The sequence below is a fragment of the Suncus etruscus genome, chromosome 11, assembly GCF_024139225.1.
Source record: "Suncus etruscus isolate mSunEtr1 chromosome 11, mSunEtr1.pri.cur, whole genome shotgun sequence".
NCBI lineage: Eukaryota > Metazoa > Chordata > Mammalia > Eulipotyphla > Soricidae > Suncus > Suncus etruscus.
Window position 1 is genome coordinate 545,644 of NC_064858.1, and position 14,948 is coordinate 560,591.

A 14,948-nucleotide genomic window follows, 5' to 3' on the forward strand; every position below is an offset into this window, starting at 1 on the left:
CAGATAAGACAATTAGAGAACTGAGGACTACAATAGTAAATGATCTATAGGAGATAAACCTGTTTCCAAGGACTATTTAGTTTCTACCCATGAGTCACTAGTTCATTCCTGACCTGGCACATGATAGGGAGGCGCTGGGTGCTGGTGGAGTGTGCATGTAACAAAGGACAAGCATTCCCTCATATATACCGTTCTGTGCAAACCATGTACTGGACATCAAAAATAAGAAAGGTAGCATTTGGAGTTCTCACTCATTTTATATAGATTTTCTATGAAATGCTGAGACAGGGGTAGTCATCATATATCCAAGAACAGTGAGTGGGCAGGCTGTCTGACAAGAAGTATGTGTAAGCATGTGATACAGTCCAAGGAGGATATGTCTAAGTTCCCTTGAGGACAGGCAAGGCTGAAATGGATGGTATCTTAGACATGGGGCAACTTACCTTCCAGAAGCATCTGAAGCTGTCACTAGTAGCATGCTGGCTCCAATTGACTTGAGTATCTCGTCATCTTCACACGAAGGAAACAATAGGAGTCTCTTTTTTGTAGGTAGCAAGCTTAACAGGCAGAATTCACCTAAGCAGTGTATGGGTATAAATGGAAAGTATGAGGAGGTGTCTGGTAATCATATGATCATTATACCCATATGATCCTCACAGGCAGGGTTAGATTCTATTATTACAAGGTAGTAATAAAGCGTAAAGGTAGGTATGGGGGGCAGCACACTAGAATCTGACTATAGGCCTAAACATATGTTCCGTGGATGCATAAATGTGTGATTTATGTGTCTTGGTGGCTATCACAAGTTTGTTAACTCAGTGCCGTGATCTATGTATTTTTCACCCTATGAGACTCATTGGATCCATGCAATGTTTAAGAGAGGGCCTTAGGCCTTAATACAACTAGTCACAATGCTTTTTTTTTATTTTGGGCCACATCCAGTTATGCTCAGAGGTTACTCCTGGCTATGCATTCAGAAACTGCTCCTAGCTAGGGGGACCATATGGGACCCTGGGGAATCAAACTGCGGTTGTTCCTAGGGTAGTGCTTGAAAGGCAAACACATTACCATTAGCATCACTACTATGGCACCCACATTGTTCTTAAAAAACAAACAAACAACTCAATTGCAAAGACCACATATATCCTTGTCACTTGGTTTAAGTGAGAAATGCAAGAAATATCATGGGATCAGACCAAACCAGACACAAGCACCAACAGAGAATAAAAGAATTTCTATCCAAGAATGTCAAACCAATTTCTGGAATGTTTCAAATCACAGGCCATCAAAGCAGCACAAATGATACACCCAAATACTCTAGAAATTCTCCTCAAATATCCTTGAGCTAACATAACTAATGAGGGAACAACAGCAACCCAATTCAAAATGGTATTGATGAAAAGTGTTTCTGGGTTAGAACTATATCAGGAGTTCTATTTAATGAGCTATAATGGTATGTCAAGGGCTGCAAGGTCAACAAGTGTTCTAAATAGGGATCTCAGCCCAGATGGATACTCACTCATTCTGGGAGTAGCAAGCATCATGTGGTTAACTAATGCATGCCCACTGAGTGACAGGTGTTGACAGAAGGCCAAGGAGAACTAAACATGAACCAACCAACTTACAAGGGCCTGAGAATTGAAGTAATTCAAGTAGTGCTCCCTAGATAAGACAGACTCAGTCTACCCGAGCCACAGAGTTTTACTACATGGACCTTAAGTAGTACTATTTGCAGTCCTTAGCACCTGACCCACAGTCATCTATCTTATTTACTGGGGAACCTGTCAGGATAATAACCAAAAACAGCCATAACTAGATCCTCTCACCCAAATCCTACTACAGAGAGCACCACACCAGTCCTGTGGAAAAATATAAATTCCATAATCCAAGCATGTTCTCTACAAACACATCTCACACTTCTCCTATTCCATAGAAGGGAGCCTAATATCTGATTAACAAAACTAGACAAACACAAAAAGCTAATGAGTACAAAACACAGCCAATGGTTACCTGCCACAACAGCACCAATTTCAAGATCTAGGTCACTTCTCCACAGTGCGCAACACCAGAAAAGGACGCTGCTCTATTAGTACTAAATGATCAACTAATGCCAATAAAATCCTCAGAAAAAGGTTATATTTAGATTTAAGGACAAGGATGCACATAATTGAAAATCTCTTGAGAAAAAACAAAGCTCTGGGACAGTTAGGGATAAGTGCAGACCCATGCTGGACCTCATGATTAAGAATGACAGCAGTGGGGATTCTCTTTTTGGAATAAGGAGGTATAAAACGTGAAACACTTTCTTTGCATGCATTATGAATCTGAGCACCCCATATAGTTCCTAATGCCAGTAGTGATTCTGAGCATAACTGGTATCCACATTTAAAACAAAAAATTTGAATTGAGACAACAGAATGACAATATTTGGATCTCTGGACTATGATGTTCCATGGCTTATACGCACACACATTTGATATATACTCCTAAACCCAACAGAGTTGAGACTTGAGAGGACCAGAGATCTTCAACTGAGATCGCATGTGGCAGTGTGTGCAAGTAACTTGGGGGAGAGGGGCTATCCCTCATGACTACCAATTCTAGTGCTAACCATGTGCTGGACTTCAGATAGTTTGAGAATGCTGCGGTTAGAGTTCTCACTCACATTATTCAGCTTTTCCAAGATATCATCATCGTTCCAAGCACAGTGGAGAGGCTGCCTGCCAGAAGAGCCACAATTGCATTGCCCATATCCCAGGGGAAGGTGTTGCTAAGCATTCTTCAAGAGTTGAAAAGGGGGAAAGTGGCTACATTCATGGAAACTAGGTTCACTTACATTCCAGACATGGCCACAGACCAATAGCATCAGGGCCCCACTTGACAGATGCCAACCAGTTTCCTTTCTTGCAATACAAGGGAACTCTTCTTGTCACAAATGTATGTTGGAGAGACATCTCACCTGGAAATTGTACACAAAAATCAGAACACATAAAATCTGGGCATGAGCACAAGAGACGCAAAAACTTTCCCTGGGGAAGGCCAATGTCTTTGAACAAATAGAAAGTGAAACAGTAAGCACTGTGACAACTTATTTGGTAGGAACGCTAGGTTATGTCTTCTGCCAATCATGGATGAATAGGTGCAACATAGAGCAGTATGAGTCCTTTATACAAGATTCCACCGTAGGTAACCTCAAGAAAACAGATTCCACAACCCAAAGCAGACAACAGAAATGATCTCCCTAGCTAACTCAACAGCCCCAGTCAGCTAATGAAATAATTGGGGACTAACCAAATGTACACCGGCAGATGAAACTGAAGCAACTATAGCAATATCCTCAAAATAAGTCCAAGGTTAATACTTAGAATCAACTCACTCATGACCAACACTTACTCATTTAATTGAACACTTGTCAAACAGATTATTTTGATAAATTCTAGAAATTCCCTGATGAGGTACTAGAAACAACATCTAGGATAGATTCCCCTAAAGCAGTGGTCCTCAAACTATGGCCCACGGGTCACATATTGAATTTTATCTGTTTTGTTTCTTCATTGCAAAATAAGATATATGCAGTGTGCATAAGAATTCATTCATAAGTTTTCTTTTTACTATAGTCAGACCCTCCAATGGTCTGAGGGACAGTGAACTGGCCCCGTTTAAAAAGTTTGAGGACCCCTGCGGCCTAAAGGGTACATACTTGCCATGCCATCAACTTTAAGGGCAAAATGTCAACCACCACAATTTGTAACCTCAAGTCTATCATGATACATGGTACTTGTGAGTGTCATCAAGACACTCCAATAGGAAAATGAGAAGGGACACATGATTGCCAAACGTTTTCAAAGAAATATTGAGTTCTCATTTTATACCAGGTGTGGCCCAAAAAGCAAAAATCAAACAAACAAAACTTAAAACATAGTAATTTTCCTATATTCTGTCAGGCAGGAATAAATAAATGATCAAGAATGTCAGGTTGGGGGGCCGGCGTGGTGGCGCTAGTTCGATCCCCCCGAGTCCCATATGGTCCCCCCGAACCAGGGGCAATGTCTGAGTGCTTAACCAGGACTAACCCCTGAGCATCAAACAAGTGTGGCCCAAACCCCCCCCCAAAAAAAAAGAAGAAGAATATCAGGTTGATAGGCACCAAAACATGAGAACTCATACAGAACGCAAATAATAAAGGACATGTTAAGGAAGTCTTTATCTATGACAATTCCTTGGAAATTCTGGAACCTGAGGGTTTAAGTCAAACCTTTGAATACATGAGCAAGAACCTCAGAAACATAAACATATATGTGTGTGTGCACGTGTGTACCTAAGGCAACATTAGTAAACTATGCGAACATTAAAAAACTATAGGAACATTATAAAATGACATTTTCTTCTAAGATACATGATCCTTAAGGCTTTTGAATTTTACAAAGCTGTATAGAATTCCACCATGGTCATTTTCTCAGGAATCACGGAAGCACGGGAAACAACAAAAGGGTCAATCTGATCTCTCGTCTATAAACTCAATACTACTACTATTCAAAGCCAATTGCCTTGAGACTACAGTATGCCATTAAAAACCTAGTTAATTATTAAGCATAGCCTCTCTGTATAGATATTAGAAATTCACTGTCTGAACTGTTATCAGCGCTCCCTTTGGTAGAACTCCCTTAGTAAGTAGCATCGTCATTGTCAAATATAGGAACAATGTCAATGTCAACGTCAATGTCACTTCAAACAGGACCACAACCAACACCATCAACAAGAGATATCCATTACCCTCTCATTCCATGAATCCACTTAATCCATATTAAGAGATATTGCAAAGAGGAAGTCCCAAAGGTCAAAAGACACCAAGAAAACAATCTAACTCACAGCTATTGTCCCCATTCAAAGAAGTTGCTGGAACTCATCTAATAGAAGAATGTATTGAATTCTCATTCACTTGGTTCAGATTTCCAAAGAGTAATTTTAAAGGAGTCATAATCAAACCAACAATAACAGAAGACTATCATCTAGATCTTTATCTGCTTATACAGAAAGGTGGTTTATTAGGTGCCTATGAAAAATTTGAATATACAAACAGGGCAAGTCTATTTTCTCAAAAAAAAGAGAAAACCAATATTAATTGAATACAAATGTTCCTACCACACAAGAAAATTCTGAAAACTTTTGAAAACAACAAGAGTAGCAAGGAATGCTTATCAAATGAGAAATTCCCAAGCTAGAGAAGCCAGCTTTAGTCAATGAAGTAAGCCATATCTGCAGTAGCAGGTAAACAAGCAGACAGATTATACCTAAGTGGAAACCAATTACAGGCACATCAGTTTTAGAAATCGTGACAGCACCAGTCCTTCAGGCAGCTGACTTTTATTTCACAATAGCTGAGGCTATTTTGAAGCATAGTATGGAGCTAAACATAATGCAAATTACAGTTGTTATAATCAAACAACTTAGAGGTGGGCATGGCTTATGCTTCAGATCGTTTTATATAAATCCTGGTATACATAGGCGAGAATGGAAATAATAGGAGTCCTTACCTGCAGCTCTGCCTTATTGCACAATTAAAGATAAGACTTCAAGTGGCTATCTGTACACCCAGACTGGCACAGATCAAAACAATATAGCATTCTAAAAGACAGAATTTCTCAATGTAAGAAAGGGTCCAAATCAATTCCAGAAAACTGTAATTCTAGAGAACTCATACTGCTTGCAATTGTAAGCAATGCAGCACATAAGAAGATTCAAGCACAGATTCAAGTATAACCTTTTCAGAGGAATACAAATGAAAGGATACCACCATATAGGGTGCTAAGAAAAAGAAAGTATCCACCAATCTAGAGATTACCATTGAGGGCACATACCTCACAGATACCAACAAATAAAAGTTTCCAATAGGGTATCAAGAACAGGAGATGACTCTGTGGTAAGTAGGTCACATTTTGGGTGATTCCACCTGAAGTGGAAATGAATCAAAATGATTCAAGTGAAGGCATGATCATAGAACCCTGCAGAAATTATATTCCTAACTACAATAGTATGACAGAATGTATCATGAGCTATGGACCCAAATAGACTTCTTAATGCCTAATCACTTGTTATCAGACTCATAATGATGTACACAACCTCACCTAAAAGGTATACACACAATCCATCTACTATAAAATCTATCTACTGGATTGAGTGTTGAGTTGGTGCAAAGAATAGGATAATCATTTGCTAAACATCAGGGACAAAATTTTATCATAATAGTTCACTTCAAAGAAGAAAGATTAGCAGCTCTTAACATAAATACATAAAAACTTGACATTTTCATTTTTAACCAATAGTCCATAGTTTCAGATTTTTTTACAACTGGGGTAGACCCCACCATGTCCACTGTAAGAAATACACAGGGAGGTAAAACATTGTTTATCATATCCTTGTGCTTAGGAGAGATAACTTAATACTTAGGTCCAACTACCTCAGGACAAACATTACCTCATGCATTAACTCACATCGTATGATCAAGATTTCTCAAGCACATGCTTTTGTTATTATCCAAAAGCAACCTCTCTAGCAGGGATGTAGAATACATTCTTTGTACTAGAATGCTGTAAAAATTGGAATTGCCATTCATGCAAAACTAGGTCTCCATGCTATGTATGAATACATGGACTATCAAGTCATCTATTAAACAATTCATTCAAGTCCACTAACTACATACTTTAAGAGGTTAACCTTCAAAACCCACTAAAGCTGGGGTCTCAAACTTGCAGCCTGCGGGCCGCAAATGACCCTCCGTACAACATTTTGTGGCCCTGCTCTAGAGGAATCTTGTTTTGTTTTGTTTTAGTTGTTTGGGTCAAACCCCCCCCCAATGTTCAAGGCTTACTACTGATTTTGCACTCAAGGATCACCCCGACATTGCCTCCTGCAGTTTGAGACCCCTATACTAAAGGAAACTATGATTATTTTAGGCTATATGGTTACTTGTCCTAGATAAATGAAGTGCTAAGAAGGAATTATCATCAACCAGGAAATTCAAGAAGGCAGAATAGGGGGCTGGACTGATAGCACAGCAACAGTGTATTTGCCTTGCATGTGCTGACTTGGGAGGTTCAGTCCCGGCATCTAATATAGTCCAAGCCTGCCAGGAATGGTTTCGAGTGCCGGGCCAGGAGTAACAACTGATCGCTGCTGGGTGAGGCCCAAAAAACAATAAAAAAGGAAAAAAACAAACAAAAAACCCAAAAACCTATGAGAACAGTATGAGTCCTCAATGCCAAAGTCACTGACATTGTTATAGAGATAAGAAAAGTCATCTTCTTTGCTACCTACATCCACCAGAGTGGACTCATTAGGCAAAAAGAATTGCTCAAGTATTAGTTTACAAAAAATAATCACAAAGAGAAAAATCATATAAACTATTTATCAACATAGAGAAAAGCAAAAAAAATCACTACATCCAATGGAACCCCAGTGCAGTAGGAATGGACAAAAGAGGAATATTCTTATTGACTAAACACCAAGAAAAAACATTACCTGGGGCCGGGAAGGTGGCGCTAGAGGTAAGGTGTCTGCCTTGCAAGCGCTAGCGTAGGATGGACTGCGGTTCAATCCCCCGGCGTCCCATATGGTTCCCCCAAGCCAGGAGTGATTTCTAAGCACATAGCCAGGAGTAACCCCTGAGCATCAAATGGGTGTGGCCCCAAAACAAACAAACAAACAAAACCATTAGCTTTAATACTTAAGCATATCAAAAATGTTTTGAAACTAAAATAATTATTCAAGAAATTTCATCTCCTCAATGGTATGGGGATTATATAGATACTGGGGCACACTCTAAAATGGACAAAATGCAAGAACATTATATAGGCAGATGAAACTGAGACAGAAAGCTCACTGTTTGAATCACAGGACAGTAACTAACAACTCAGCAGGAAACACCCATCTTCTACTATTCATTGAGTCCAATGACGATGTGTTAAAAGACACTAGAAAAGGGAAGCCTCAGAGGTCACCATATTTAGCCAGGTAAATATCTGGCACATTCATGTCATTCCATTTGAAAGAACTTGCTTGACCTCAGCTACAAGGAGAATTGCAAGACTGAGTTCTCACTCAGTTTGGTCAGATTTCCAAGGAATGATTTTGAGGAAATAAATCATAATCAATCCAAGAAACTCAGGGAGTTTGTCACCTTCACTTTTATCTCTATAGAGGAATGGCTCTATTTAATAAATGGTCTCAAAATTTTAAAGGCATTTAAATATCTAGAGATATTCCTAAGAACTAGGTTAGAGTCCATACACTCTAACACATAAACCCAAGATCTTATGTTTTATAACTTTGGGGCCAAACTCAGTGATGATCAAGGGTTACTCCTGGCTCTGGGATAAAAATAAATCTTGACAGGTTAGAGGGACAATATAAGATGTCGATGACTAAACAGGAACGAGGTACATCAAAGCCCACTTTGATGTGTTATACATTACAAACCCCAAATAAATGATCTTCAAGGGACATGTGAAATGGTAACCAGTCAATCAGTTCTGCAAAATTTTACACAGTAGGATTCATCAGGGAAGTGAGGAACACTTACCAATGAGTATCTTAATTTGTCTGGAATCTATCTTGTATCATACTCTGGTTAATCCACCAAGATATATTCTGCACATTCATTGGTGTTTCGGGTCATCTTTCATTCAAGATAGCAGGCACCATCTGATAAGTGGACACAAACCATAGAAATTCTGAGACCTGCAACTACCATGAATATATACTCTGCAATCTATTTTATTTAGGCAAAGATGTGTAGCTAAGTAAACCAAAGGTAAACATAATACAAATCAAGTACATTATACACAGATGGAACAACCAACCTAAAATTATGGCCAAATTCCTCTCTTATAACCTCAAATTCTCCAACACAGACAAGAGGGATTAAGACAGCCCACAATGCGACAGGTGAAAATGTAACAGAACTTAGGTAGAATGACTGCAGAGCAGAAATCTAAAGGGCAGAACAAGAGGATACATGTTAATGTTAAAAACAAACAGAAGGGCCCGGAGAGATAGCACAGCGGCGTTTGCCTTGCAAGCAGCCGACCCAGGACCAAAGGTGGTTCGTTCGAATCCCGGTGTCCCATATGGTCCCCCGTGCCTGCCAGGAGCTATTTCTGAGCAGACAGCTAGGAGTAACCCCTGAGCACCACCGGGTGTGGCCCAAAAAAAACAAAAAAACAAAAACAAAACAAAAAAAAAACAGAAACTTGCGAGAATTCATACTGCTTACAAATGTCAGTCATAGCATGATTGATGTACTACATATCATGAAATTAAATGTCTATCTGTACCCATAATGACCCAGGTTAAAATGCTATTAATTTCTACCATAGTGCTACCAGGCATTAATGCTGAAATGCCATCATGACAAGGTCAACAATATTCCAAAAGAAGAAAAATATGAGAACTCATACTTGTTTGTTTCATTCCTGGACTCACTTAAGAGAATGGCTTTGTAAATGTAAATCCAGCAGGATATGGGTAATCTTATCATATATATCTGAGGGTTAGACACACTAGGGGTAAACACAATTAATGATTTTCAAAGATCAATATCATATGAAATGTACATGTCCCAGGAAACACATGACAGTTTTCCATAAAGAAATCTGACTAGTAAATGACCCTAAATTGACAGTATGGATTCTCTAACTGGGATGAATAAAACACTTCTCAGAGTTATTTTAGTCTCTATAAGGGCTGCCAATATTCAAATTTAAAGACATGAGATATCCACACCTGAGATATCCAACAGTAGATAAGGCAATGGAATCTAATGTAATGAAGAAATTCAACTACAAGTTGTCAGAGTAACACAAAAAACACCATATTAAGTTGATATAAACCAAAAGAGAGTGACAGAGTAACATAAGCCTAACATCTACTCCCAGAGGTAATTTACTTGATCAGGAGACATTGAGTAGAAAAAAGAAAATAACTTCTTTGCCTAGAGACCAATGTCAAAATTTAGTCCTAATGAATCACATGGAAGGACATAAACTCAGGAAACATGACAATTCTGACCACATGTATATAGGAACTTTAATTTATTCTATTGAAAAGAGCCCAAGGAGACTTCACCATAGATATCATGCAAGGAATCACGGAGATAGGTGAAGCTGAAGTTACTGATAGTTTAGGAGTAAAATCTTTGAACCATGCCTAACTGTTTCAGAATATTCAGCATTTCACAGAGGGTACAAAGTGTACACTCAAGTGATAAAGCTGCTCTCTGGTGTGAAACACGCACCCCTGGTTAGATATCCCTGGCCAAGTGATGATCTCTCTCTCTATGCACTTCCCTCAACAAAAAGGCCTGTTGTCAAGGACAAGTCTTCAATGAGATCTGCCAGCATTCACCTCACCAGAGATATTCATTTCCTTATCATGAAATGACTATATTGTCCACTGACTACTAGTTGAGACACTCAAAAGGGGTAATCCAAGGGCAACTGCAGTTACTGTCCATTTTCAATATCTTGCTGGACCTCAGCTATGAGGAGAACTGCGACATTGAGTTCTCACTCATTTTGTTCAGACTTCTAAGAAATGTGTTTGAGAGAAGTAATCATCATCGATCCAGCAAGTTCAGAGAGCGAACTTTCTTGACTAGTATCTACACTGAGAAGGTGGGTAGGTAGGTGATTTAAGGACCTAATAGCATTCACTGTGAGGTCCAGAAAAAGCCCTAGCTTAAGACAACCATAAAGCTCTAAGAGATGAGTACTATCACAATATCAAGCAATTTAGTGAAACCTTACCAGGATGAACAGAGGACTGAATCAATCCTTACTGCCTATGAAAATCGAAACACAGAATCAAGAATGCTTACCACCAGAAATCTTCAGAGAAACAGTGATGTGACTGGACCCACACTTGGTATACATTTCCCAAGTATAACCAATAATAAATGATGGTCCATTTTCCACTGCAGGTAGCCTCCTTTCAGAACTAATTGCAAGAAATAAATAGAAATCTTAAGATACTCTTTTAGTATGAGAATGCAAAATCTTTATATCTTAACAAGTTTTAATTAGTATTTCTCAGGAAAAAAAAAACAAGATTCAGGACACAATATGCCATGAAGATATTTTCCTTAAGCAAATATTTTTTTGTTTTTTGTTTTTTTCTTGTTTTGGGGCATACTTGGTGATGCTAAGGGATTACTCCTGGCTTGGGAGACCATATGGGTTGCTATATGGGTTGCGGGGAATCAAACCTACATCTGTCCTGGGTGAGCCACATGCAAGGCAAATGCCCCACCACTGTGCTATCGCTCTGGCCCTTCCTTATGCAAATATTCTTATATAGGCATGCATATGGAACATCAATTTTAAAATTCACAATCAGGCAAGTGACACAATATTAACAATCCATTGTAGATATTAGTATTAATAAAAACAATACATTTCACAGGCCTTCTCCATAAAAGGTAATACCAGGAGTTTCTTGAATATAATGGGGTCTCCATTCATCTTGTAAAACTCAAAAACAGCATTTTCAAAGATAATTTCAGAAGATTAACTACCAAAAACAGATAAATGCAAGGTTTTTCACTGACTCTGAGGAAATGAGCCTATAAATATATTACTCAGACCCGTATTATACCTAGCATGGTATATTTCAATATGAATCTTTTACTGTATAGTGGTGGCTATTAAAAATAATAAACAATATTTTATCAATTAAATAAGGAAATTTATTTTGACAATGCCAATGATAAAACTTTTGCATGATACAAATCTGCATAACTTACTATTGCTATATAACTATATATAGTAGCTATATATCAATATAGTAAATATCCATTAGTTAGTTAATTAAGTTAATACAACAGTAATGCAATAAAAGTGTAAAGCTTAAACACTACACTGTAAAATTATAGTGAACAGAGATCAATATGTTACTAGCTTTCAGGAAACACTATAAATTTGTTATTTCCCTTTCTATATTATTTTAGGGCCCACTAATCATTGCTAGATATTAGTCCTGTCCAGAGTACAATCTGATCATTACTCAGGAGACCATATGCAGTGAGAGAGAATCAAGACAGACTGCATGCATCCATGACAAGATCAAGACAACATACTCAACTACATCCAAAACAGTTGTCTATTCTAACATACTATAACAGTACATTGAAAATTTAGTTTAAACAGTATTATAAGACACTAACCAGAATATAATATGAAGAATTATACAGTAAATCACTGTAAACAAAAAATTCATCATCAATATTTGAAAAAGTCTAATATGAACTTCTATTAGAAATGTTCTTATAAACTTACCATTATTCGTTGAAATACAGGACTACTTTCCATTTTCTTATTCCCCAGAAAACAGAAACATTTAAGAAAATAAGCAATATTAAAAACGCAGAATTAAATAGGCTTTATCAATATGGACCATCTTCTAATACTAATTTCTCTAATGAAAATCTATTTGTATTTTGCTTAAATGAAAAGAAAACAAGACATGGGTAGGTAGGTCAACTTATCAAATGTATACTGCTTCATAGAATTGGAAAGTAAAGCATACGTGCAAAAAAATTTTTTCAAAGCAAAATTAGACTCAAAATTCAAGAGTCAAATTTGTCTGATGAGATTACTAATCTGGACCTCAGAACGACATTTGAAATGAGTCTCCCATCCATCCTCAGACAGTATTTCTCAGCAATCCAGAAGATCATAGCCCTAACAATTAAGCATTTATACAACTAAACTTATAAGAAATGTTTAACAAAAAGGAAAGTCATTTTTAATAATACTTAAAAATGTCAAATAGATAAGAAAGTGATGTATGGAAATTAAGTGTCAATTCATGAAAAATCTGTTTAATGGGGCCTGAGAGATAGCACAGCGATAGGGTGTTTGCCATAGATGCTGAAGGATGGTGGTTCAAGTCCTAGTATTCCATATGGTTTTCTCCCCCTGAGCCTGCCAGGAGCAATTACTAAGTGTAGAGCCAGGAGTAACCTCTGAGCTCTGTTGGATGTGACCAAATAAAGCCCCCCAAAAAATCTGTATATTTAGAATGATACAACAGTTTTTTTGAAGAATGTCTGCTTTAACTGTGTAGGCATATCTACATAGCTAGGTATATATGCCTATAAAAAGAAAATATATATATATATATATTTTTTTTTTCTCTAAAGAATCCAGAGGGCTGGAGAGAGAGAGTAGTAATTAGCTAGGGTCCTTTTCTTGTCTGAGAATCCCTCAGATCAAACCCTGAACTCTAAAATGGTCGCCAAGGCCTGCCAATGCCTGAGTGATAAAACCTGAGTGATAACCTATTGTAACCTGTGCCTATAACCATCATGAATGATGATGGTAGTACCATCACCCCATCACACATAATGAAGTCAAGGAAACTAAGGATCTGGATTATTTTTTCTGAAACATGCAGGTGTTGATCAGGATTTCTCTGAGGGCAGTCTTAGTGCTGCTTAAGAAACCATGCAATTCCAGTGATCAATTTCAAGGGCTCCTGAAACTGAAATTGTCTTCTATCATTGTCAAGTAATAAAAATTTCAAAATCACCTCTTCTCACCAAAGTACAAACCGCTATTAAAGCCTATGTAACAAAAAATCACAATATATGTATAGTATTAGAAAAATAAAATTTATTAATTGCTTCTATGGAAACTATTTACTAGCATCCCAGATTTCTAGTCCTTGTCCTTAGATCAGTTTCTAGGTCTCTGATCATCTGACATTTCACTTACTTATTTCTTCTCTGTATTATTCACTCTGAAGATAATGATCCATCAATGCTAAAAATGTAGTAATTTTCTATTAATTTAAAGGTGTATTTTATTAAAATACAGTGAAAAATAAATATAAGCATACACCATAAAGGTATTGAAAACATTTTGAAAAAGAATGGAACATTGAAAATCCATTAAAACAACATAAAAATTAATAGATTGATGAGAAACATAACTATGCAAACCCCTGAAAAGCAGTAAAATGACCCAAAGTATATGCAAATTAAATTCTATGATAAATGCATAAAATGCTGTATGAAATGCATAAAATGATTACAAGAATTATTACCATTTTGTTATAATCTTCCTAAATATCCATCCATTTTCTAAAAGAAAAACCGCATGTAATAATTTACATGAATCAAATGTATTTATATTGATTGATTTATAAATAATTCTTCCTCATTAACTATTAATAATGAACTTTGAGAAATCCTAATTAAGTTTGAAACAATTGTATTCATAGTAACTGAAGAAAACCTAAAAAGAAAAACATGGGGCCGGAGAGATAGCATGGAGGTCCCTGCATGTAGGACAGTTGTTCAAATCCCAGCATCCCATATGATCCCCCCCGAGCCTGCTAGGAGCGATTTCTGAGCACAGAGCCAGGAGGAAACCCTCAGCGCTGCTGGGTGTGACCCAAAAGCCAAACAAACAAAAACTAAAAAAGAAAATATATCACTCATTTAAAAGGCATGAATGAATGAATTTATTCATAAGGCCAAAAAAGATAACCAAACAATTCACAAAATTTCAATGCTATATCATTGTAACAAAATTTTAAGTTGATCATAAATTTAAACCAATTTTCTGCCTTCTTTTGTTTCCTTAGGTTTGTTGAAGGTCACGCCTGGGGGGACACCATTTACACCTGACTTTGAGTTCTGAGATTACACTTTCAAAGTTAGGGGGAATATGTAGGATACTGGGTATTGAATTCCAATTGGTTCAGTGATAACATTCCCTAATCCATGGTGGATTACCTCAGTTTCTGTTCAATTGCACATTTTCTTTAACATGCCTGCTGTGTAACTCACTATGTAAATTCTTTCAAAAGTATCTATTAAATGGATCTAATGACTAAGACTATATATAAAACTCTCTCTGCCAAAAGATCATTAACAGTTTTTTGATGAA

The 14,948-nt window shown here is 37.3% G+C and overlaps 5 non-coding genes across 5 annotated transcripts; all 5 read right to left on the reverse strand.

Moving 5' to 3' along the window:
* Positions 1–211: 211 nt before the first annotated feature.
* Positions 212–307, reverse strand: LOC126023789 (small nucleolar RNA SNORD116). The gene has a single exon (XR_007500851.1). It is a non-coding gene; the product is annotated as a small nucleolar RNA SNORD116 (small nucleolar RNA).
* Positions 308–4,898: 4,591 nt separating this feature from the next.
* LOC126023790 (small nucleolar RNA SNORD116) lies at positions 4,899–4,987 on the reverse strand. Its single transcript, XR_007500852.1, has one exon. It is a non-coding gene; the product is annotated as a small nucleolar RNA SNORD116 (small nucleolar RNA).
* Positions 4,988–8,056: 3,069 nt separating this feature from the next.
* Positions 8,057–8,153, reverse strand: LOC126023787 (small nucleolar RNA SNORD116). The gene has a single exon (XR_007500849.1). It is a non-coding gene; the product is annotated as a small nucleolar RNA SNORD116 (small nucleolar RNA).
* Positions 8,154–10,525: 2,372 nt separating this feature from the next.
* LOC126023786 (small nucleolar RNA SNORD116) lies at positions 10,526–10,622 on the reverse strand. Its single transcript, XR_007500848.1, has one exon. It is a non-coding gene; the product is annotated as a small nucleolar RNA SNORD116 (small nucleolar RNA).
* Positions 10,623–12,655: 2,033 nt separating this feature from the next.
* LOC126023298 (small nucleolar RNA SNORD109A) lies at positions 12,656–12,720 on the reverse strand. The gene has a single exon (XR_007500471.1). It is a non-coding gene; the product is annotated as a small nucleolar RNA SNORD109A (small nucleolar RNA).
* Between the last annotated feature and the right edge of the window lie 2,228 nt (positions 12,721–14,948).